The sequence below is a fragment of the Nesoenas mayeri genome (assembly GCF_963082525.1).
Source record: "Nesoenas mayeri genome assembly, chromosome: 1".
Lineage (NCBI taxonomy): Eukaryota > Metazoa > Chordata > Aves > Columbiformes > Columbidae > Nesoenas > Nesoenas mayeri.
In genome coordinates, this window is record NC_137541.1 from 84,660,075 (window position 1) to 84,685,909 (window position 25,835).

Here is a 25,835-nt window from a genome sequence, read left to right on the forward strand (position 1 = left end):
ACAGCGTCTGTGTCACAAACTCTCCTGGACAGTGCATGTGTCAAAAAACCATTGGACAGCGTGTGTGTCTCAAACACCCGTGGATATCGTGTGTGTCACAATCCCCTTTGGAATGCGTGTTTGTCACAAACCCCATTGGACAGTGTTCATATCACAAACTCCCATGGACAGTGTGTATTTCACAAACCCCCTTGGACAGTGCGTGTGTCATAAACCCCATTAGACAGTGTGTGTGTCACAAATCGCCATGGACAATGTGTGTGACACAAACCCCATAGGAGAGCATGTGTGTCACAAACCCGAGCAGCAGGCGCATTTCTGCAGATATCCTTAAAAGGTGTATTCTCGTGCACGCACGTATGCTTTTTTGCAGTACGCTACACATCAACAAACTTGTATACCCTCGAGCATGTCACTACATTTCACGTACGTCTTTCTGTCAAGAGACGGGAGTGGGCGCGCTTGTGGAAGTGTGCATGTGTGTGGCCAGGCGTTTGCTTTACTCATCGGTGCGTGAAAAGGTAGGTGCTTTTCTCTAGCTGCGTGTGCGTGCACGTGGCGATGTGTGCACACAGCTGGGTGATTGTGGAAAGGTTTCTGCGTGGTTCTCGGTGAGGAATCGTGTGTGTGCACGTGGAAAAAAGGGAAGGCGTAGCAACTAGTTTCCGGCGCTGAAGTAGGCAAAAGGCAAGCTTTCTCAAGCTATCCCTTTACACAGTCGTATAAAGCAAGCCGATAAGCCTGCGGCCGTCAAGAGAGCTACAACGAAGCATGCAGAACAGAGCAAATACCGGCAGCTCATCTGATCACACATCGTTTCGGATACATGCTTGAACGCAAATACAGTAGTGTTTCTGTGAGATTAAAGACGTCCGTCTTGAATATGTGATTGCGCACACCGATGCAATTGGTTGTTTCTACGTTCAGTCCAAGGGTGCGGGGCTTTCAGAACTGGGTCTGTGGAGACGTCTGCGGAGATGCCGCTGTCTGAACACGTACACTCCATTGTTTACCAAAACACAGGCAGATGCGTTTGACCACGTCGTTCTGCACGCACAGAGGTACCGGTGTTCGGAAGAGACAACGGAAACGCGTGTGCACACACAGAAGAAAAAGCGGACCGTGAGCCTTTGTGTGAACATGAAACAGCACTCTATACAGTCGCAGACACGGGAACGTGCCTCAGTGTAGTCACATCGCCACCAGCTTTTGAACGCAGGCTCTGCGGGTTTTGGCGCTTTTCAGGCACAGTCCTGACTGCCGCGCACACTGCTGTTCTTTCACTACATCACCTCTGCGGAAACATTTCTCCGGTCGATGTACCGCTCAGCTTTCTTCTCGTGTAACTGTGAAATGTCAGCGCGGGGAATCTGTCTCTGTCGAGCAAACGTCAATCCTGAATCGGTTTTGCTTCGTTGCTTCTACCTATGCGATTTTCCTTTTCTCTGTTCACTTGCGCACTCCTGACTGTGCTGTGTTACACACGGGCACAGCCAACGCACACCAAGCGTCAAGACACACACTCAGCTGAGCTCAACACTAGCGCAAGATGCACATGTGCGACGAAATTCACCCCCATGATTTTGGAGGGAAAGACTCAGACGAGTATGGAGCGACGGTTAGATACAGCAGGCGCTAACGAACACAGACTTTCAGGCACACTGTCTCTACACAAGCAGGGAGCGGTCTGCAGATATCCTAGACCTTGATTATCGAGCTTGAGCACATTAGACCTGAGCGAAACACTCCAACACTTACAGGAAAGACGGATGATCTCCAACAAGCACACAAGTGTTTACCCTCAGCTATAGATCAGAGACAAGCCTATGTGCTCTTGGAAGGTCTGTGAGACCTTGGGATTTTGTGGCTCTGTATAGGTGTATAGGAAATGGTATGTGTAGAATGGTGTGAGATCACAACCGTGCATGTGTGTTCAGCTCGATTTATGATTGCAAGGATGGAATGAGCGTGTGTGAAACTTCTTTCTACAAGAGCTGCAGCAGGTGCACAAGTGTGAGTATCCCAGAAGGGCTGATGAGCCGGGTTGGAATGGAGGGGAGCACGTCCTAGGCAATTGTAAAGGAAAGAAGGAACATAGTCTGAAAGAGAAATAGAGAGGAAGAAGAGGTGCTGAAGTTAGAAGCCTTTCCTTGCTAGCAGGAATTAGCGCAAGGTCCTTCAGATATGATTTTTCCCTGATACCACGCTCCGCTCTTCTTTGGCTAAATGACCTATTTGGAAACATTCTATATCACTGTGGGAACAGGTAGGTGCTTTTCCGTAGCTGCGTGAGCACGCAGGCGGTAGCTTTTGCACACATCTGTGTGTTTGTGGAAAGGCTTCTTTCTGCCTGCGTTTCGGTGAGGGAGCCTATGTGTGCATGCGGAAAAGAAAAGGGAAAGCAGTAGGCTCCAATTCTTGCATATTCATAACAATTTGGGGCAATTTTTCACATACCAAGCGTCTACAGGAGAAAGAATGGCCTAAAAGCAGGCTACTGATGTTATCTAGCGTCAATTGCAGGACATGCAGTCTGTTTCGGCGGAGATTCTGAGGGTCTTTTTATCTGTCTGACGATCTACCTCTCCACGCTGGCAGTTCTCCTCTGAAGCGCAACTGGTACACACTTACACGAAGAAAATTATTAGTTCCTTACATCCAGTAGATCTATTAATTTCTAGTCAAATATAAGCTAAGAACCCTGCTTCTATACAACTTAATCTTCTATCCGCACGTCCTCGTGCTGGAGGATCTAAAATTTGAAAAATATCCCTTCGTTCTGCAGGTGGTTAGAGAGCAGGTATCATGGCATTGCTTGAGGATGGGTAAGTCCTTTGTACCTTGTCCACAGTCTATATTGCTTCAGCAGCTTCCATTCCTATCGCATCTGTGTCCACACGCAAGCAGGGGAGAGGTCAGCTCCATATATGCAGAAACTCTTCCCCAAACACTCACACTTGTGCACATGCTTCAGCTCTTGTATAAATAAGACTCCAAATAAACGCACGAGCCTGTACACCCCATCGGACCGTCTCACAAGCGTGTACAAACACGGGACTCCGTTCAAAATTATGCACCACTACCGTCGTGTATAAAAGTACAAGCACGTCTATGTCTGTGCAGACTGACAAATTTCTATGCAGACGTTTGATACACGAATGGCTACACGTGCAGTCATATCGCACAGGCTCTGCTGTTCTTTCGCTAAATGACCTCTTTGGAAGCGTTTCTCGGGTAGGGCTACCTCTCGGATTTTTTTCTGGTATAACTGTGAAAAGTCAGCACAGGGAAAGCGTCTACATAAACACATTTCAATCCTGCCTTGTTCTGCCTTTGTCTCCTCTACCTAGATGATTCCCGTTTTCTCTGTTCACTTGAGGTGTCATGATTGTTCTGTTGCACACAGGCACAACCAACACACACAAAGTGTCAGCAGACACATTCACTTGAGCACAACACCAGTGCAGATGCACACAGGAGACGAAATAAACACCCATGTGTGTGGAGAGAAAGAGGGACTCACATGCGGGTTGAGAAATGGCTGGATTCAGCAGGCGCTAAGGCACACAGAGACTTTCAGGGACACTGTCTCCACAAGCACTGGGTCAAGTCTGCAGGTATCCTAGACGTTGACAGTCGTGCCAGCACCTGTGACTGTGCAAAACTACCAGACGGTGACAGGAAAGACACTGCCTCTCACACAAGCACACAAGTGTTTGCCTTCAGCTATAGATCAGGGACAAGCTTGTGAAGAGATGCTCTGTTGCACTTTCTTGTTATGACATGTTCTGTTCCGTTTCTCCTGTAGGTTGATTGCTAAGTGTCTTTCCTCAGGTGACTGTGAAGCATTTGCCATGGATGAGAAGTACCATGGCTCAGCGTTCAGTTCTGCCTATGTCTGTCGCTGATTCTTTCCTAGCAGAGCTCCCTTGCGTCTGTCCACATGAGAAATGCAGGACTGTACAACTGGAGAGATGCAGAAGCGTTCCAACAAACACCACAGCTGTACACTCATTTAAGCTCAAACATGAATGGAACCCACAACCAGGCACACGCACGTGGACAGACGAGTATTTATAAGCACAACTTCATTCACACACAGTTTGATCCCAAAACAGGAGCATATCTGGGGGTACCCTCCAAATGTGAAGCCATGTGTACGTGTGTGCAGTGTCTCCATCTTAAACAGACGTGTTTACCCTCCAGCATGAAAGTGCGTTTCTCGTACGTCCTCCTGCAAGTAGAAGTGAGAGGGCGTGCTTGCAGAAGTGTGCATGAAAAGGTAGGTGCTTTTCTCTAGCTGCGTATGCGTGCACGTATGGGCGCATATACCTAGATGCTTGTGGAAAGGCTTCTGCGTGTTTTTCGGTGAGGAATCCTATGTGTGTGTTAGTAACAGAACCAGTTTTACAAAACGTTCCTGAAATGATGAATCAGTTTTGTAAACTGTCCCTGAAAGGATGTTCAAGCATATCGTGTTCGAGTATACTCTTATCTTAACGACCTAGCTTTATCTTAGCCTAAATACGCATAGAGTGAGGAGAAGTACATGCAGTATCTCCGGAGGTTGAGCAAGTCAGCAGTTATCTAGCTATAGAAGTAGCTCGCCTGTGCAGTACCCAAAGGTGAAAGGGACAGAAGTGATGAAGACTACTTACTTCATCCTGAAGACCCCCTGAAAGACCACCAGAGGACACTGCACATGATCAAAATAGTTCCAAGATGTTGCAATCGATGTTGCAATCAATGTTGAGTAACCGTTACGTATCTTAATGAATATACGAATATGTATGTGAATGGACTGTATAAATACTGTGTAACTTAAACTGAGCAGGGAAGCCAGCTTTGGGTGTGAACCCCTGGTTTCCCAGCGCTGAAATAAAGCACCGCATATAACTACGCCTGTGGTTATGTGTCCTTATTGCTAACATTTTGGCGACCCAGGTGGGACCTCGTGGGCTGCTGAGGTGGGTCACGTCTCGATCCTGCTCCGGCTAGCACCGAGGTATTCTTGGGGAGTGCATCGGATGCGACTGACCCTCTGCTGCTCATGACGGACCTCTGACTGGTAAGAAGGTGCTTTATCTGGATTATTGGCTACCCACCTGGTCTGGTTTTGGTCTGGTAGCCTGCTGGTCAGGCATCTGGTAGCCTGCCGGTCAGACGCAATGAAAGCCACGCTCGGTTGGGCAGGGAGCTCCCGGGGTATTGCCTAGGCAGCCGTCCGTCAGCCAGAGGGAAACCTCTGCGGGCTCGGCATCTGGTCTGGTCTGGTTATTTGTGTGCACCTGGTCTGGTTATTAGTGCTGCTCAGCACCTGGTCTATAGTTCTGGTGATTTAATCTGTATTTACTGTTGAAACTGGTGATTTGATCCGTGTTTACTGTTGTTCTGGTAAAGTTACCTGTGTTATCTTTCTGTGTTAGTTATCTATATCCTTCTGTGTTGATACGTGCAATACAAAGATGTCACCATTAGATTGCCTGTTGAAACATTGGAAGGAGGGTGGATTCGGACAATCAATGAGTAAAAAGAAATTAACTGAATATTGTACTCGCCGGTGGCCTGAATATGACCTGCCTAGTGAAGTACAGTGGCCACCGGAGGGCACGTGTATGGCTATAGAAAACAGTAGCAGTAACGCTTTAGAATTGGATGTGTCGTGTCTTGCACCTTCGGAAACAGAACCCTCTGCACCTAAACACCTTAAACCCTGGAAACAATCAGCTGGTCCTTACCGAGAAAACCTCCCGGGAGTATGCAGATGCCAATGAATCCCTAAACATCTGCTAACCTCCTTTATCAGTTGTGCCACAAAATGGGGCCCCCTATCGGATGATATTCCTATTGGTACCCCAAATCTAGGGATTATTTCTTTTAATAACCATTTCACAGTTTCTTTTGCTTGGTTGGTGTGACAAGGGAAGGCTTCTGGCCATCCAGAAAAGGTATACACCACAACGAGTAGATACCTATATCCACGAGTTCTGGGGAGTTCCGTGTAATCTATTTGCCAATAATCCCCGGGTTGCATGCCTGTCTTAATTTTCCCCATTTCTATTTTTCTTTTTACTAGAGGATTATTTTTCAAGCAAATTTCACACTTAGCTGTAATAGACTTTGCCATTGTTAACATCTGGACCGAGATAATTTGTTTCCTTAGATAAGTTACCAATGCTTCTGCACCCCAGTGACACTTCTGGTGTTCTGTCTGAAGTATTCCTCTCATAATAGTGCTTGGCACCACAACTTGTCCATTGGTGGTTACATACCACCCAGAATTATTCTTGCTGGCTCTTACTAGACTTACAAGTTTTTCATCTTCTATGGAATATTTAGGTGGCTCTGAAGGTAATAAATCAATTGCTCTTACCTTCTGGGAGACAAGACCCACCATTGTTCTCACTTGCCGTGCCACCGACCGAGCTGTTTGATCAGCAAGCTGATTTCCCCCAATAATTTTCAATGTTCCACTTTGATGAGCTTTACAGTGCATTATAGCAACTTGTGATGGTTTCTGAATGGCATTAATCAAGTTCAGTATTTCCTTCTGGTATTTAATGTTTGTTCCTTGTGAAGAGAGCAGTCCCCACTCTTTCCAAAGGCTCCATGCACATGAACAACTCCGAAAGCATATTTTGAGTCAGTCCATATGTTACCTTTCTTGTTCTCACTGAGTTCCAATGCCCTAGTCAAGGCGATTAATTCCGCTTTTTGTGCTGAGGTGTTTGGTGGTAAGGGTTTGGCCTCAATTACTGTCTTGACAGTAGTGATCGCATATCCTGCATACCGTACTCCACTTTCCACAAAGCTACTGCCATCACTAAAGAGTTCCCAGTCAGTTTCTGCCAGCGGGGTGTCTCTCAAATCAGGACGACTTGCATGGGTGTATTCGATGACTTCCACACAATCATGTTCCAGATCTCCTTCTTCAGTACCTGCACCCAAAAACTCCGCAGGATTCATTAGGTTAGTAATTTTTAGAACAACATCATCTTGTTCTGTCAGAATTACCTGGTATTTCATCATTCTGCTTGAGGAAAGCCAATGGCCCCCCTTTTGTTCCAATACTGTTGTCACCATATGGGATACAAACACTTCTATCCTTTTTCCCATAGTCGCAATCAGAATATCATCTACATATTGTAGCAACAAATACCATTGTCGAGGGATCATGATATGACCTTTTGTAGTCCATTCCTCGAGTTCCTTGGCTAGTTGATTTCCAAAGATGGTTGGGCTATTCTTGAACCCTTGTGGAAGGCGTGTCCAGGTTAATTGAGTTTTCCTCCCATTGTGTGGATTTTCCCATTCAAAGGCAATGGGAATTTTTGCTTTCATGGTCAAGGGGTATGCAGAAGAAGGCATCTTTTAAATCAAGTACAGTAAACCATTTATATTTCTCTTTCACAGATGTTAACAAGGTATATGGATTTGCAACTACCGGATAAATGTCCTTAGTGATCTGGTTTACAGCCCGCAAATCTTGGACTAATTGATAACTACCATCAGGTTTCTTTACTGGAAAAATTGGAGTATTATATTCTGATTCACATTCCTCTAGAATACCATATTTCAAGAATTTTTCAATTAGAGGTACTATTCCTAACCTAGCTTCTAGTTTCAGTGGGTACTGCCTCAACTGTACTGGCTTGGCATCTTCCTTCAGTTCCACTTTTACAGGCTGGGCTGGTTTTGATTTCCCAGGTATGTCAGTCCATCACAGCCTCCTCCACTGCTTGTGGTATTTTCACTACCAGGTTTTCTTTTAATAACAGAATTTGTCCTACCTTAGATTCTGGAATTTTCATTACCAGGTTTCCATCCTCAAATGTTATTACGGCATCCAATGTGGTCAATAAATCCCGTCCTAAAAGGGAAACTGGACAGTCTGGAACATATAAGAACTTGTGGGTTAATTCCTTTCCTCCAAAACACAAATCTAAGGGTTGTAGGAATGGCCGTACTTCTTCCTGCCCTGTGGCACCAACAATCGTTGTCGTTTTATGACCTACTGTTCCCTGTAAGGAATTTAGCACAGAATAGGTAGCCCCTGTGTCCACAAAAAATCTCACATCCTGGTCTCCCACTTGTACCGTCACTAAGGGCTCCTTATTCTGGGTATCCATTTTTGTGCTTTCATATAGTCAGCTGTCATTACTATACTCCCCCAGCACCATAGTTTGTACTGCATTTCCTACTGCATTTGGTACCCAACTCATGGAACCGGGACAGTTCGGGCATTCGTTTTTCCAGTGTCCTTGCTGCTTACAATAAGCACATTGATTTGAACCAAGCTTTACAACAGGTCCCAAAGGAATTCCCTGAACATTCCGAAAACCACGCCCTTGACCGTTTCTAATTCATCTACCACGGACTCCTGTTCCTACTCCCCCACCTTGTCCTTGGACAACAGGTCTTGCTGATAATGCCTTGACTGTTCCTTTTCTCTCTTATTATTAACTTTCCAGGCTGTTTCTAACATAACATCCAGATCTCGTAATTGTGCCCCCTCCAGTTTCTGTAATTTCTTTCGAATATCATCTTGAGACTGTCCTAAGAAAATTAAAGCTAACTGAGCCCTTGCTTGTTCTGTTCTTGCTTGTTCTCCATAGAAACACATGAACACACTCACACAGGAACACACTCATTCTTTGCAATCTACTGTAGCTCCTTCTGCAGTGTGTACAGCAATATTTATTCATGCTACTGGAACACACTTCCCATTCTCCATTCCCCATTAGGATTTGCATGCTGGCTTCTCTCCCATTTCTCTCAGCCTATTATCTACCTATGCTTTCCCAAATCTCAAGGATGGCATACGAAAGATTTTCCAAAATGATTGTAGCTCAACATCACATATGTTTCTAGAAGCATAACCAGAGGATTTTTTCTGTTTTTCTTTCTTTCTTTTTTACCTGGTGAGCTGGAAGTACTGGGTGTGCAGTCACTGTCATCCAGCCACATAGTCTGAACCTTTGAATCCTGTTTTGGAAGGCCCTTAAGAGAGCACCTCAGCTCCTGGAGAGGGCAAAGAAGACGTGTTTTAATAAAGCACTTGGTAAAATCAGGGAGGGTAGCCTGTTAGAGTTCATACACCCACCCTGTCATTCTCCTCTTCCTCAGATGTTTCATTTTCCCTCAAACTACTACAGCAACTGCTTACACTGGATGAAGAACGTGAGAATGGCTGCATCACGCAGTATCCTGAAGTCTGACTCCTGAGCATTCTGTGAAATGTAAGCATTCAACATTATCAGGCTTATTGTTACACATAGGCTTGCACTTTTTGTGACATAACTTTACCATATAGTAGTCAGCAACAGGAAATTATTCATCCACAGCTAGTTTTTCCAATTCTGGTGAACTGGCTTGCATTCCTTAATTTCTAGTTGCTACTTCATTTAGTAGAAACACCACTTCTTGTTTCCATGCTGGATAACTATAATCAAAGGACAAGACTGAATTTTTAAGTCACAGACCTAAGTGTCTTCAAGCAGAGTGAGTCAAACCACCTGCATTTAAGCACTGTTAACCTCTAGACATTCATTAAAATCAACAGATGCCTTCACTTTGGAGATTAGAGATTTTAGAAGCCTAAATACAACATGTTGAGGTGTTAAACTGAGTATAAAGGCAAGGCACTACCCAGCCTCGGCCACCCACATCCACTCTCAGCCTATTGTGTTTGGTCTGGTGAAATTCCAGACAGTACAAGGAAGCTATAAAAGCACACTTTTCATGTCATAGAGCTTATGAATTGTTACTGCTATGTTTCCAGACAGTTTTAACAGGAGGAGTAAGGAAAACTTAGAGACATTAACCAGTATTATAGAATTATTAACTAAGAAAATTCAAGGAAGCAATGGGAAGGCACAAACAAATTACTGAGATCTGCATTATTTTAGGATGTCTCAGTGCCAAGCCATTAGGATTGAGTGTCAAGCTCTTGCACAGACATGTCAGAAAGGTCCTCCTGCTTACAGATAGGAACATACCTAGGTGAGGATGCCCTTCCTGGTGATTTTGTATGTGCACAGCTGCCAGTAGCCAGGCTCCTGTAGGTCCATCCCACTAGACTTTTAGCTCCCACAGGGCCATTACAATAGGAACATTCAAAGCAAAATCTATTGGATCACTTGACTGCCACTCTCTCAAATGTCATGGTCACTGAGATAGCCATGATATATACCATGTTTCATATCTGTCAAAAAGGACCCTTTAGGTCAGCTTCTCCCAGCTCAGAATTTGGGATCCACTGCTTACAGTCATCTAGGAGAAAGAGCAGTTCATGAGGCTGATAAGCTCACATGATGGAAGGTGCACTGTGCATGTAAACCTAACATTTATGGTGAAATACTCACTGCCTGCAGAAGAGATCAACCAATAAGAGAGAGATGAGTGCTTAAAAATGTTAAGAAACCCAAAAAAGCTAGGAGAGGCAAGAAAGATAAGACACCTTTAAGATACTAAATATGTTTATTCCTTCAGAAACACTGCAAAATGTGGCCAGTCTTGACCTACAAGCAGTAATGAAACCTAAAGTCCCAGGCATATCACATGCCAGCATGCAACAGGGAGAACAGTAAAGACAGGGCCAATATAGGCCAAAGGTATTTCCTCAGGAGGTTAGGAAATATATTTTGGAGGAAATGAAGACCAACACGCTTCTCTATTGGCAGAGCAAATCAATAACATGAATTTAAGTGAGTTAGAGCCCAGATTTTTACAAAGTATCTCCTTCTCAGCACCCTTCCTCAGCAGGTTTCTCCATCCTCACCTACTGACCTATGTCATCCAAAGACAGTAGAGACAGAGGTGGAAAGATGTTTGTCTGCTCTTGCCTTCTGCAGGCCAAGCTGTTCTCTTCTGGCTCATCTGAGAAGAGGGGAGGGGAAGAGAAGGAGAGGCACTCAGCAGCAGCCTCTTTCCCTCATCACTAGTAGAGGCTGTTTCAATGGCTGCTAACTGGGCAATGGGAATGGGCTAGAGCCAAAATGCTCCAATAGAAGTTATCTGGACACGTCCCTTTCCCAGGACTCCTGCTCCTGGAACTGCCAGTGGAGCATTACATGGTGCCACTTGGTCTCTCCACAGTCCTTGAGGTCCTCTAAGTAAGTTCATGCTCCTCTTAGCCAAGGCTCTCATTTCACCCCAAAAGTCTTGCCAGTATCTTCAGTAGGTAACCAATGACAGAGAAGCATCTGGTCCGCGCTTGATTGGCTTGATGTCCCTACTCAGATGAGTCTAAGGATGGAAAACACAAAAAAACTTTTCCTAGGATTTGGGTGTACACAGTACAGTGCTTGATTTTTCAGATGCAACCCAGAAAGCCATCTGATCCTGAGGAGGTTTGCTATGTGGTTACTTAGGCGGGGTTCATTCTTTTAAGTCTGTCCCATGGGAAGAAGGATTATTTGGAAGCCTACCTGGACAGTAAAGCAGAAAAACTAAGGGTAATTGTCCCTGCACGTGGTAGAGAAGCCCAACTGAACAATGCAGTTTCATGGACTGCAAGCTAATCACTGCAGAATGGTGTGTTGGCAATCAGCATGTGAGGAAAGAGAGCGCTACTGTAAAAGAATTAATCTGTGTTCCCTTTACATTATTTCCAGCTTGGTTTTAGCACAACATGGACTAAGGGTTTGATTCGGTCTAGAATCTGTAATTATTATTTAAGACCAGCTGCAACATGCTGAACATTTTTGTGACAGAGAAATTTCCTGTGACACTACTCCCTGGGGAGAACCAGGAGCGGATTGATTGACATACTGCCAGGGATGACATTTTTAATATGGGCTGCAGAAATTGCTCTAGAACCAGCTGGAACTCTTTTTGCATTAGAAATATGCCTATATCACAATCCTGATTTGTGGCTTCACAATTAATGAACAATACTATTTCAGTAGAACTATCTTTGAGATAGCCTGTTAGAATTAAACTCCTAGACTGTTACTGCAATAATGTGCTAATACTGTTTTGGTGAAAATAGTGCGCTCTATGTGGTGGAATTCCATGTCCTTGATTCCCTGTCCCAGCTATGATGCAGAAGCTATGACTTGTACATGGGCTGGTCCCTAACTCTGAAATTACAACTCTAACTCTGGCTAATCACCAGTTGTACTAAACTCCATGTTACATCCCACCTTGTAAACAAACTGTCCAGGAAAGAGCTAAACTACCACAACTGTGAAAAGACTTCTTCTGGTGATTGTACAAGTGGTTTTCGATCCAGGACTGGAAAAAAGATGCTCAGAGAGAATCCTGGTGACAGAAATAGACTGCCAAATCGTACAGGTCATGCCTCATGTGCATAAACAATATTCATGCAAGTATTGTCAGTGAAATCCCATGGTATGTTTGCTCTCTGAAAGCATGTCATATCAATTTGAAACAGCCATTGCATCTGGTTCACCTCAGCTGATGAATAGACACTGGGGGCTGGGAAGTGGATGAAGCCCGCCATCAAATGTAGAAATCAGGAACAGATGTCAAGAAAGCTTCATCATTTTCTTCCAGGACATGCACACATTCTACAGTATGCTAACCAGGACTAACCAAATTATGAGATGTTTTCTTACTAGGCAGAATTCTTGCTGATTATGCAAGGTTACTTCATCTGCCTAATCAGAGCAAGAGTCCTTCACGTGTGAACCTCTAATTCATTAACAAGGTCCCAGGCAGTATGAGGATGGGGAGGTAGAATAATGTGGTAAGGCTGGAAGGAGTTGCTGACCAATCAGTGATTCCATGTCCTGCATTCTCTCTTATCGTTTGCTGCCAGAGCTAGCATCTTAAATGGTCTATATCTCCTAGCTGTGCTCTCATCCTCCACCAAAATTTTGGACACCCACCTAAACCAAAAACTAGTATCACAAAAACATATTTACCAGAACTCTGCACCTTGGCTGTGACAACATTTTGGGTAGTCGCACAGCTGAACTACTGCAGATAGTCACTAGCCTACAATTCTTATGGAGCTTTGGATCTACCTGGAAGGAAGGCCCTTCCTTATCAGACTTGGCACCTGGAGCAACACACAGGCCTGGCTCTAGAGCATTTCCCGAAAGTTTCCTAGAGCAGCCCCAGTCCTGAGAAAGGGACATGCCTTACTACAAAGTACTCAGTGCCCTTTTTGCCACAGGTCTCATCCAAGTTCTCATGAAAAAAATCAGGTGTGGCAAGCTGTTCCAGAAAGTCAGCTGCAGTCCTGGATTTAGAGACAGGCTGCTCTGGAATCTTGTAAATGTAAATGTATAGTTTCCATTAAGTCCTGAAGTATCCTAGATAGGATCACATCCCAGCATAATGCAGCTTAGCAACAGCAAAGATGCACTACCAGGAAAGTACATTTTTATATAGTTTTTGACCACCAGAAACTGAAGAACTATTTTGCAGACTACCACGTGAAGTATTTTGCAGGAGTACACTAGGTATGGTATGGCGTACTTTAGCGATGAAACTTAGGTGCAACACATGAGACCCCACTGTAACACTTTGGGGGGACTGAAAACAGACTAGTAGTTCAGACTGGTTTGGAGCAGCAGCGTGAATCCTGCTTGAAGGGGCAGAACTTGAACACAACTCAACATTCCAACAAACCCTTGTCCAAGCTTCTCCATGAAGCTCCAAAATCAACCCAGAGCAAACTACAGAGGAAAAAAATACATGAGTAAGCATGGACAACTGAACTGCTAGGGCTTTGTGTATCCTGTTGGATGCAAACTAACATTACAGTAAAGATACAGCCAAATCACCTTTAAATGGTTCAATCTTTATTCACTGGCTGTTTAAGAAAGCTGACTTACTTACTTGCATGCTTGAATTACTGTTCCATGGCCAGACATACAACTTTTAAGATACTGCAATGCCTGGTGTGGGCAATCTTAGTAAATCCTCCAAGAGAGCAAGACATGCACCATGCTTAAGTCAATACCAGACACACTGAGTGTATTTCAAATACTAAAATTATTTTCAACTCACTTGCTTATCCTCCTGGGGAATTCTGGAGAGCTGGGACTGGAGGATCCATCAGACTTCAGGTCAAAGAAAGTTCCTGGACTGTCCAGCACCTTCTGTATCCTCTCTGCAGTGCCTCTGTTGGGAAAAAATAGAAACCAGCTGTACCCCATGGTCAGAGTTAACTACTATCTATTCTAACACTTTCTTACCAGCCACAATTACAAAGCTGGATCTTTCATATACACATGAAAGTACAGTTGTGTTGAGAAGAGTAGGTTCCTCACATGTGACCTGTTGAGGGCAATATATTAGAAATGGCCAGCTTTAAGCTCCTTTTGAATTGATATAAAAGTTAAAATTAATTTCTGTACTCTCTTTTAATTCTTCCTCTTTTTCTTCTACCCTCCCCATTTCATTGGTCTTAGAAAGTTTTAGGATTGATTAGAGAGTTAATGTATTTATTGCACAAAGAAAAAGGGTCCAGCAAATTTCTGTTTCAGGAGGGTTACAATAGTTTTGTTGCTACTAGTACTTGTCAAGATACTTCTGAAGCAAGCTGTCTGTGTAAGTAACTGAAAAGTGGGGCATGTTTAATTAAGGATTGGAAAACTCAGGGTTTTTTTGGGTGAGTTTTGTGGCTTCAGTGATGGAGCTCACAAAGTTCCTCCTGGGTCAGCTCTGCTGTCAGAGCCTGCATACCATTAAACTACAGCTTCAGGGTGAAGTCACACACAGTGTGTTAATCTCTCTTCTGCCAGAGAGACTGCTCCAGTCTCCCCCATTCTTGCTGAGTGTACTTCCCATCAGCCCAGGTACCCATCAGACTCATCCATGAACCAGTTCATGGCAGAACCTGGCAGACAATCCAGTGAAAGTTGATACTTTTTCTGTTAGATTAATGGGCTGAATCAGTTCCATGAAGAGTTCACTGAACATCTGAGCCATCACAAGGAATAGGACAGGATTGGGTAGTTGAAAGAGTTAGTGGGACTGCTTTTCAGTGGCATTGAACCATTAGAACAGACCAGTTGCTGGTTAAACTGCACCTTCAAGAATCAACCAAATAGTTTTTCACAGAACACAAGATAAGGCTCACTGTTCCTCATATCTATAATACGATTACAAATAAACAAAAGGAAAGCTAAATAAACCAAATAACTTACCAATTCCCTCCTAGCAAAGGCCAGGGGAAAAACCAAACCAAAACAAAAACCAACCAAACAAAAACAAAACAGAAAGAAAAGAAATCTAGGGATTTTCCTTATTGTAGAAAACTTTTACAGATCTTTTAAGGGGATAGTGAATAATGTTGTACACAATGTAATGGGTTGGCAGGTGCAGCTGCATAAGGTACAAAACTATTCAAAGTAGTGAGGAGCTATGGCTACTGTGTTGGCTTAGACTGTTACATGGAAGTTGTCTCAGATTTAATTTTTCTCAAAGAAGGTTCTATACTGTATTCTATACTATTTTTATTCAGATTAGGTCCTAGGCATCTCATTAAAGAAAGGTCCAAGGGAATACCTAGAAGGGAAAATGTAGTAATTCTTCCTGTTGTGAAATCACTATTTTCCACATTAAAGATAGCTTTTTTCCCCCTTTTACGCTGAGTCTGTAAGCTGTCCTCCGGAATTCTTGCACCTGGAAAAAATGTATATTAGATGCAGAGCACTCATGTGACTTCTGAAACTCTGTATAATCTTGAAAAGGAGCCTCAGCAAGAACTGAGACAAATTTGATTTAACTAAATCTCTTGTGACCAACAGACAACTTTTGAATGGTTAAAATTCTGTCAAATATGCCAAATCACTCCTTGAACCTGTATGTTACCCTTTAAGTATTTCTCACACCATCTAATTTGTTTTGACTTAAAGCTTTTTTTAGAAAATCCTTTTTTTTCAAGGTATCAGAAGTTTTGTCTATTTGAACTTTTTGACACAAAACCAAACAAACAACCAAGCACCCAATTCTCCCTTGCCAAATAGAAGCCTTTAATCTGATTGTTATCTGAAAGTGATGAATACAGAACAGGAGAACCAGGAGTCCTGGAACATATTGCACAATATTTAAGAGTGACATTACTATGTTCCTCCACCCATTTCCTCCCTTCTTCCACTCATATTGATTATTCTCCTTTACAAAGAGCCCTTTTTGTTTTGTTTGTTTCTGTCAATTGTCCATTTCTCCATTAACTCATAATGAGGCTTTTCTTCCCATTCCAACCATTTCCATTTCCATACTCATTCCTGTCAATTACCTTTCTGTCCTTATACATGCCTTTCTATCTCCCCTTTCTCATCTCCTTCTATGTTTTTTTTTTTTTTTCTGTCTTTGTCTCATCTTCCCACGGCTCATACCTCTTTTCCTCCCGTATGTTCTCAATGCCAATGGCACTACTCCGTCGCCCATGGAACCAGCTAGCTCGAGTACGTGAGGGGCTCCTACCAGGCAAGGCAAAAGACTAGAAAAAAGGAAAGTGTGACAGAAAAGAGAGCGGGAAACATGACGGGAAACACTGTGGAGAACTGAAAGCATGGAAGAGAGTTTGCAATGTGGATCCAGATCCTCTCCTTTGCTTTGCAATACAATAGAACAGCTCAGCTCCACTGGTGCAAGGAGTACTTTCTGTCAGTGAGAAACATAATCTAGGGCTTACAAAGGTGGTACAAGAAAGAGACTGAAAGATACAGAAACAAAGTCAGAACAAGATACACAGCCACTATACAGAGAAAGAGGCTCAGGAAGGGAGGTATCCCCATGTGATGAGAGAAGGAGAGGCAGAATCAGGAAGGCAGAGAAAAATAGAAGTTAAAGGAGAGAAGGAGGCAGCAAACTCATCATTACTACGCTGTGAATTAGTTGTGCTGACATAAGGAATGCATACAACTGAGGAAACTGTCACCAATAAATTTCCATACTGAAAGGAACCTTCTTGGCTTACTCAGAGATGTGTTTTTGTAGTTTGCCTATATACTGACATCACTAGTGCAAAGACCATAATCAGCTAGATGCACTTTGGCCAAAGTGACCATAATTCCAGTATCAGAAACATGGATCCTTTTCTGGTAACATTTGTCATGGATTTGTTATGCTCACACTGATCACATATGTTTGGTATCCTTATCAAATAAGAAAGCCTTTGATAGTGACTAGAAATATTCACTCTTTCTCACCCCAAACTTTATTAACTCTGCTATTTGTTCCCAACATACAAATTATGTTTACAGCAAAAACGCACCTTGAATAAGCATTGCACACCTGTTTATATTACAGAAAAGAATCTGATTGGTGAAATTGAAGAAAATGGAACAGATCTAGTGTCTTTATATTCTCAGCTCTTGCCATATGAGAATACAGCACCATTCTAGTCAAACCACAGTACATGCATTTTTTTAAGGTATGGCAACATACAGGATCTAATCCAGGATAGATATCTGATGCAGAATCATGTTTGGCTTTCTCCTCCCAGTCTGCATCAATCTCAGCTCTAGTTTACACATGAACTGAGGCTAGAGATAGGCACAGACAAAACAGATTGCAACACGTGCTGTCACCACTTGTGAGATGGGATTGTACAACAGAAAGACATTCACAGAAAGACAAAAGGACAAACTAATAGGGAAAGAGAACTAAGAATGTATGGATGGCTCACAAAGGTATGCCAGGTTTCTTCTTACAGCCCACTCAAATACCTTACCGCAGCAATGGCCTTAGGGCCCTCGGTGACACTCTGGCTGAGGGCAAGGCCAGGTGTAGCTGGGCGGCTGGGCAGGGTGGCTGGCTGCTGCTTTCTCATGGATATCCCCATGGTATCCAGGCTCTGGCTGCGGCCTCTAATCACCCGCTGAACAGTGGGGAAGCAGGGAAACAAACAAACACAGATACACATATAGACCTGCACACAGTAGAGCAGTAGGAAAAGTACCACAGTTTGGGTGGAAAGGTGTGATAAACCAGCACCAAAACCACAGAAATCCTAATTCCTAGAAGACAGCATCTTAGATATTACCCATTTTTGGTCCTAGCCAATTCATGGAGCTCACTGCCAGTGGAGATCTCTTCCTCAAGTTTATTCTCTACTTTCACTTCCCTTTTCCTGTTGCAAAAAATAGAGATTCCCTACCAGTATCCCAGCAGATTGGATAAGACAGCATAATCTGAAGAATTCTTACCCAGTACAGGCTACAAAACAGAAAATCAAACTCCTGTTCAAGACTGTAAGGTTCAGTCTTGCATGAACTTGGGTGTTGGTTCCAAAGGGAAAGGAGCCATACTAAAGTCTGCAGCATCTGAAAAAGCTATTTTTGAGTTTACTCAGCCTTTTCCAGCCTTCTGCAAAGGTCATATGTCTACATGACATGCAAATCACAGCATCTGCTATAAGTCAGAAAAGGACATTTTGGGATAATTAGTGTAAGACCCAGATGGGTAGGAAATTCCTGTTTAGCAGCAAAGGCAGGATAGACTGATTGTATGTAAAAACACACCTCATCAAAGCATCCCAGTTCTGACCAAAGCTACGCATATAACTATATGTAAATGGATTAGTTTGACAGCCCTTAACAACTCTAACTAGCCCACCATGGTCATCTGAAGAAATAATGTATTTCTCTGTCCAGACAGCTAACTTATACAAAAGAAGTGGTGAGGCACTTCCACAGAAGTGGGAGAGGAAAAGTAGATAGGAAAATGATATAAGATTCTCAGTTCAAAACTCAGTTTTCCGGTTTGTACAAAAACTTTCCTATCTCGTATCATCTTGATCACTTTTAAAATAAGTTCTGCCACCTGATTAAAAAAAAAAAAAAGAAAAAGAAAAAGAAAAAGAACAAAGTGTAATCTACACTGAACAAAAGAAAGTAAATTATCTCTGGCTTTTAGAGAGTAAGTAAAGCATCACAGTTTCTCTAGATGGTATACTCACAGATACATTAGAAACGCTCTTGCAGTGGCTCTTGCAAATATTTCAGTTATGAGGAAAATTAAGTGAAAGAGATATGCTGTAGGAACTGAAAGCTGCTTGCTACTAGGTATTACTATTCCTCTTGCAAACACTCATTCCTTTTTCTGTAAGTCATGGAGTGACACCTCGTCTAACATTAGACGACAGCATGAAGCATAAAGAATTTCATTTCTTAGGGACAATAAGGAATTCCACCCTAAGCCACACTGTAGCTCTGTAGAAAGGCGCACAGGAAGGGGAAAAATTTTTCTTGAGACATATGGCAAAGGACAGTTGAAGATGCTCTAGAGAAAGGCTGCTGGATTGAAAGACTTCTTCTGTCTCACCCTAAGCACAGCTGACCAGCAGGGTGAATATTCCTTGGAGGGACACACAATGAGCTTGAGAAAATTATGAGCAACTGGGTAAAGGAATCAATCCACTATGGCTCACCTTGAAATTCTCAAGGAAGCTCCCACTGCCATTCTCTATCTTGTCATCCTCCCCTATGGGCAACCCCATCATACTGCGGCTGCGAAGCTGCAGCTCCTCAAAAAGGCTCTCCAAGAGGGCACTCCGAGTTCTTTCCTGCGTCAACATTAGGAATGAAAACACAACTATTATTGGGGGCGGAGGGATTATTTTTCCTGTTTTTGCAATGTCTCACATCTGTCTTAAAAAACAAAAACAAAACCAAACATCATGAAGATTATTTTAAACAGTATGAAGTGGTTTTAGATGTGGTTTTAGTGGTTTAGATTTTATGGAACATATTACAATAGTACCTAGCCATTTTAAACTCTTTCTAAAGCAAGTCATAAAGGACACCGGTACTTTTTTTACAGGTGATGAAAAAGAGGCATGAATTGAGGGCATTTTTTTCTAAATCAGGTAAGCAGCAGAGTCTGGAACAGAATTTTAGTACCTTGAATCAAAATCAGTGAGATCAGTACACATCCTGCAGCACAATACTGAGTTTCAGCTAAAACAGAATTTCCTCCAGCAAAATGCATGCATCATATTCCCACTCTTACTTGAGGATTAGATCTTTACATTAGGAGGTACCTGTTCATATTCTATCACACCTGCTGTGAAATACAAAGGAAGTATCACATAGCCAAGTATCATAACATTTCATCTTCCTTTTTTAAGCAACACAAAATAAGAAGTAGAAAGTTATACTGTATTTTCTTAATCTGGCAGTAATATAATTTTATAATTTTTAATGCAAACAACAAGGTAATAGACCCACCTCTAATTTAGCAAATTTATCAGCTCGATAGCAGCTGTACTCAGCATTGATGAGCTTGGCCAAAAGGAATTCACGAAACTCTGCACTCTGCAAAACAGGATGAAGACTAGACTAGAAATGAAAACAATAATAAAAATATCACATGAGAAAAGCTCTGCCTTTCTGCTCTTTAGACCTCCAAAGTCATGTAGCCAGACTGACAACACTGACTCAGAACTCCAGGGTATGTACCATATTACCCTGCCATCTAACAGTGGACAAGAGAAACAAGCCTTTCTAAATATGGCTGGATTTGGCAGAGGGGGTCCAAAGAAGGGGACCATATTACCATATTACCCTGCCATCTAACAGTGGACAAGAGAAACAAACCTTTCTAAATATGGCTGGATTTGGCAGAGGGGGTCCAAAGAAGGGGACGTCATCTCGGGCTGTGACTGAAACCTGAAAAAATATAAGGGGGAAAAAATAAGTATCATAACACAAGTGAGACTATCAAAGCCTTCAGACTACTATGGTATATCTGATCCCTCCTGAATAATTCACATATCGAAAAGAACTCAAATATGTTATCCCATGCATCCAGCTCTTTCTGAACTCAGTGAATAAATGTGCTGATTTATCTTCCAGAAATTCAGTCAGCTAGATGTGCACACAGTAAAAGCAACAAAACCAATAAAGTGAATTGGTTTTTAGAAATCTTTAATAACAAGCAGTATATTTGGAAAAAAAAAAAAAAAAGCTTCTATTCAGCCGGCAAGATTTACCTCCACTAGAAGAACCTCTGTCAATGTGATTATAGTGATCTTTTTTTTTTCTTTTTTTTGACAGAGAATTTTCAGTGGAACTACACTGCACAGTGAGGGGAGTATCTCAGTGACACCACCTCTCTGAGACACATATGGTACACATACAAAAGCACTTTCTCAGCAAGAGATAAGGATATCCATGTGGTTTTTTGTCTTTTTTTTTTTCTTTAACCGTGCTCCTACCCGACATATCAATGCCAAAAAAGTTACTGTAATGAAGTTTTTATATAGTCAGTTGGCTCTTCACACCATTTACTTGTAATTATACACAGCTATCTTACCAGATACACACAGCAATTAAGAATATTTCACAGGCTTTTTTTCGCCAAGTTTGATGTGGTAGTTCAGATTTCTCACATCATAGGCCAGCACCCTTAATTACAAGGCCTCTCACACCCTCCCAATAGATATCTACCAGTTAAAATCCTGCCTTGCATTTTGTCAGGCATGTCAGCATCATATCTGTGCCTCGCAAAATTATGGAGAAGATTATTCTAGAAGTTACTGAAAAACATCTGAATGACAACACAGTCCTGCTTAACAAACTTAATTTCTTGCTACGACAAGGTTACCCACCTAGTTTACCAAGGGAAGCCTGTCGATGTGATCTTTTTGGATTTCAGTAAAGCCTTTGATACTGTCTCTCACAGCATCCTCCTGGACAAGATGTCCAGCATACAGCTGGAAAAACACTTGTGGGTGAGTAATTGGCTGATGGGCTGGGCTCAGAGGGTTCTAGTAAGTGGGGTTATGTCAGGTGGTGACCAGTCACTAGTGGGGTTCCTCAGGGATCCATCTTAGGGCCAGTGCTGTTCAATGTCTTCATAAATGACTTGGACACAGGACTTGAGGGAATACTAAGTTAGCCAATGACACTAAACTGGGAGGAGCTGTTGACACTCTCAGATGCAGAGAGGCCCTGCAGAGTGATCTGAGCAAATTGGAGAAATGGGCAATCACCAACTGCATGAAATTCAACAAGGGCAAGTGCCAGATATTGCACCTGGGGCACCGCAGCCCTGGCTGTACATACAGACTGGGGAACAAGATACTGGAGAGCAGTTCCGTGGAGAGGCATCTGAGGGTTCTGGTCAACAGCAAGTTGAACATGAGCCACCAGTGTGTCCTGGCTGCCAAGAGGGCCAACCATGTCCTGGGTTGCATCAAGCACAGCATTGCCAGCTGGACCAGGGAAGTGATTGTCCCGCTCTCCTCTGCACTGGTGTGGCCTCACTTGGAGCACTGTGTGCAGTTCTGGGCACCACGGTATAAAAAAAGATACTGGAGAGTGTCCAGAAGAGGGCTACAAAGTTGGTGAAGGGTTTGGAGGGGAAGCCATATGAGGAGCAGCTAAAGTCACTTGGTTTGTTCAGCCTGGAGGAGGGTGTTGTGTATTGATAAGGATCATGACTGAAAACATTGTAGCGAAACTAGTTCATCCAGCCACAGGAGATGACACATTCAGTATAGGGTGAACTGCGATTTACATATCAACAACAAGCTAACAAGCCACAGCCCAGGCCAGCTGGCCAATACTGGAGGTGGGGGATGAGCTGGAGGGTACATAGCTCCATCTTCTGATATGCACAGCTTGGCAAACAAAGGGGAAAAGCTCAGACCCTTCAACATGGCCCCGGATTTGTCGAGACTTGTCGATCTTTCGCAATCACCCCTTTCCCCCGCAGACTCTTCTCTACTCGGAGGGCTATAAAAAAAGCTCGCTTAAAACAGCACTGATAGGGAATCCACCACCCTGAGGACCCTCAGCCCACCAGCCTCACCACGGACACTTAGTGTTATCAGAAGTGACCTTGGCAGAAGAACTCTGTGTAGGAGCTGTACCTTCAGCCTGCGAAGGCGCCGTGGCGGGGGCAGCAGCTGCAACGGCAGCTTTCACTGTTTTGCTCTTTCTCGAGCGGCTCGGAGTGCTTTTTGCCGAAGCTTCCGAAGACGCACCGCAAATCTCAGGACAACAAAGAGACGCAAACCTCCTGTTGAACGCCATTTCTCTTAACAGAAGCACAAACTGACACACATTCAGCAAACCAGATAACACCATCACAGTTCTATCAAAACTCCAAGGGTATTCGAAATTCTCTAAAACATTTGCGAACTGTCCTAGCGAAAAAACGAAAGTATTGTTAGTCAGCCTTTCTAAAGGTTCGCTTGACCAATTAGCAAACACAGACCCGTACGGCTCTTTAATCTCTCCTGGAGGCTTTTCAAGGTAAAGCAGAAGCGAGTAGAAATTCATTAGCGGCTGCAGTATAATGAAATAAACCAGTGACAAACCACACAGTATCATCATGAGCATTGTCCAGTTCCTTGTTGTTATATAATGAATACTTCGATTTAAAAAGAAAGCCCAACACAGATATGGAATCAGTGAGCACAATGCAGAAAATAACTGATACAACTTGAGCCATAACATCTTTAAATCAGTGGAATTCACTTTGCCTTAATAGCACTAAATAATATCCGAAGCAAACAGGCGCGCGAGTATCACAACTCTATGAGTTGGCACCGTGCCAAGAAAATTGAAAGGCACGTCAGAGCCGTAGAAAAGCCAAAAAATCTCCAAATTTACCCCTTTCTCTTGCCCCACGCTGGGCGCCAATTATCTGTCGAGGGTTAAGATTGTGGGGTGACAATAAAATCCTGGCAGATGTATTGTTAACCCCCTCTTCCCCCCCGACTCCCCCCTTTTGCCCCTCCCTCTCCCCCCTTCCACTCAGGACAGGTGATCGGGAGAGAAAAAGAAGGACAGAGAGAAGAGAGTTAAAAAAATTAAAGATGTTTTACTAATGCTACTAATAAGAATAGAGAAAATAATACAAAATATACAAAACCAATCTTGAAAGTCTCAGCAACTGCAGAGCCAGCACCCAAAGTCCTGGATTAGACTCCACAGCCAACCAGAGCTGGATTCAGTCTGTCACTAGGCCTCAGTTCGCAGGGACGACTAGCAAGGTCCTCTCCTAATGTCGGCCATAGGGAAAAGGGAAAAGAAGGGCCGAGATCCTTGTGATCTCCCATTTTATATGAAGTATTCACGTGAATGGAATGTTATACACAGTTGGTCAGTTGTTCCTCGTCGCCCCTCTCGCGAGATGTCCATCCATGCTTATCAATAAGTTTGCATTCCATTGCTAGGTTTTACCAAAACATGTGTCTGGTTCTCCAGGAAAATGCAGTTAATATGAAGGCTTTAGCTGACAGGCAAAATTCACTGAAAGAGAAACTTGTTTTTAACAAAACCAGGACAGTCGCAAACCCCATTGAACAGCGTGTGTGTCAAAAATCCCATAGACAGCCTTTGTGTCTCAAACCCCAGTGGACTGTGTGTCACAAACCCCATTGGAGAGTGTGTGTGTCACAAACCCAGTAGGACAGCATATGTGTGTCACAAACCCCATTGGGAAGTATTGTGTCACAACCCCCCCCTGGACAGTGTGTATGTCACAAAAGCCGTTAGGCAGTGTGTGTGTCACAAACCCCATTGGAATGTGTATGTGTCACAAACCCCATTGGACACTGTGTTTGTTACACCCCCCCTGGACAGTGTGTGTGTCAAAAGCGCATTGGACAGTATGTGTGTCACAAACCCCTTTGGAAAACGTGTGTTTCACAGATCCCATTGGACAGTGTGTGTGTCACAAACACCACTGGATAGTGTGTGTGTCACAAACCCTTCTGGACAGTGTGCTTGTTACAAACCCCATTGGACAGCGCCTGTGTCACAAACTCCTTTGGACAGTGTGTGTGTGTCACAACCCCATTTGACAATGTGTGTTTCACAAACCCCTTTGGACAGCATGTGTGTCACTAATTCCATTGGACAGTGTGTGTGTTACAAACCCCATTGGACAGTGTGTTTGTGTCACAAACCCAATAGGACAGCATGTGCGTGTCACAAACCCATTGGACAGTGTGTTTGTCACAAACCTCATTGGACAGAGTGTGTGTCATAAACCCCATTGGAAATCGTGTGTATTACAAAACCCACTGGAGAGTTTGTGTGTTACAAAGCCCATTTGACAACTTTTGTGTCACAAAACCCTTTGGACAGAGTGTGTGTCACAAACACCATTGGACAGTGTGTGTGTCACAAACCCAATAGGACAGCATGTGTGTGTCACAAATCCCATTGGACAGTTTCGTGTGTCACAAACCCAATTAGACTTCATGTGTGTTTCACAAACCCCATTCCACAGTGTTTGTGTCACAAACCCCATTAAACAGCGTCTGTGTCAAAAACCCCATAGACATCGTGTGTCTGTCGCAAACCCCATTGGACTCTGTGTGTGTCACAAAACCCTTTGGACAGTGTGTGTGTCACAAACCCCATTGGAAATCGTGTGTGTCACAAACCAGCCCGGAGAGTGTGTGTCTCACAAAACCTATTTGACAACATGTGTGTCACAATCCCCTTTGGACAGTGTGTGTGTGTCACGCACACCATTGGAAAGTGTGTGTGTCACAAACACCATTAGACTGTGTGTGTGTCACAAACCCGATTGCACAGAGTGTGAGTCACAAACCTCCACGGACATCGTGTGTGTCACAAAACCTATTGGACAGTGTGTGTGTCATAAACACAATAGGACAGCATGTGTGTGTCACAAACCCAATTGGATAGCATGTTTGTCTCACAAACCCCATTCGACAGTGTGTGTGTCACAGACCCCATTGGACAGCATGTGTGTCACAAACCCCATTGGACATTGTGTCTATCGAAAACCCCATTGGACTGTGTGTGTGTCACAAACCCTTTTAGACAGCATGAGTGTCTCTAATCCCATTAGACAGCATATGTGTCACAACCCCCCCTGGACAGTTTGTGTGTACAAAAACCCATTGGACAGAGTGTGTG